Source organism: Myotis davidii, unplaced genomic scaffold, assembly GCF_000327345.1.
Source record: "Myotis davidii unplaced genomic scaffold, ASM32734v1 scaffold458, whole genome shotgun sequence".
Classification (NCBI taxonomy): Eukaryota; Metazoa; Chordata; class Mammalia; order Chiroptera; family Vespertilionidae; genus Myotis; species Myotis davidii.
In genome coordinates, this window is record NW_006289819.1 from 422,094 (window position 1) to 423,052 (window position 959).

General features: G+C 45.9%; 1 protein-coding gene across 1 annotated transcript in view; it reads right to left on the reverse strand.

The window, feature by feature from the left end:
* NSUN4 (NOP2/Sun RNA methyltransferase family member 4) overlaps positions 1-959 on the reverse strand; it is a 15,691-nt gene that overhangs the window by 4,927 nt on the left and 9,805 nt on the right. The gene's annotated exons all lie outside the window — the stretch shown is intronic.

Consider the following 959-nt stretch of genomic DNA (forward strand, 5'->3'; position numbering starts at 1 on the left):
AGAGAGTTAGAAACATCGATGAGAGAGAAACATCGATCAGCTGCCTCCTACACACCTCCCACTGGGGATGTGCCCGCAACCCAGGTACATGCCCTTGACCGGAATCGAACCTGGGACCTTTCAGTCCGCAGGCCGATGCTCTATCCACTGAGCCAAACCGGTTTTGGCAAAAATATATTTTTTAAAAATGTAGGAGCACAGATATAGGGAGGCATGCTGGAGCTGAAGCCAATGGCTTCTATCTTTTATCAAATCCCTAGTAACCAACACAAACACACCAAAAAACCCCACATAAAACAAAACAATAAAACCCCAGAAAACAGGGCACTGGGCCCATTTGAGGTAGGGAATTGGGATGAAAATCCATAACAAAGCCAAAATCCTCAAAGGGCTACACTGTCAGTCAAAGAATAAACTAGAAAAAAAAATTAGCCCACAATGAACAAGAGAACTTGTCTGTTTTTGCTTAACTCTGGGTAAAAAGAAAAAAAAATCTCCCTGAGAATTTTTAATGACTAAGATAGAAGGTTCAAATCCAGAATGCTTGCATGATCCAGAAAATCCCACACAGAATAATTAATGGTCCTAGGTTAACAGATCCGCCAAACACCTGGGAAAAGGAAATGCAGGTTCCTTGCTAGAGGAATGCAAATCCTCTAACTAGGGCTCTATAATTAACTTGGGAATGATCATCCTATCCTATATAATAAAGAGGTAATATGCAAATTAACCCTCATGCCCTCACAAGATGGCTGCCTATGACCAGGCCAGCAGGGGGGTTACTGAGGGACGACCAACTGAACAAGCAGGCTGCATGGGGTGACCAGGCCAGCAAGGGGGTTAGTGAGAGATACTCAAACGATTGAACAGCAGGCTGTCTGAGGCAACCAGGCCAGCAGAGGGGGGCAGTGAAGGGTGACGAGGCCAGCAGGTGGGGGCAGTTGGGGGTGACTAGGCCG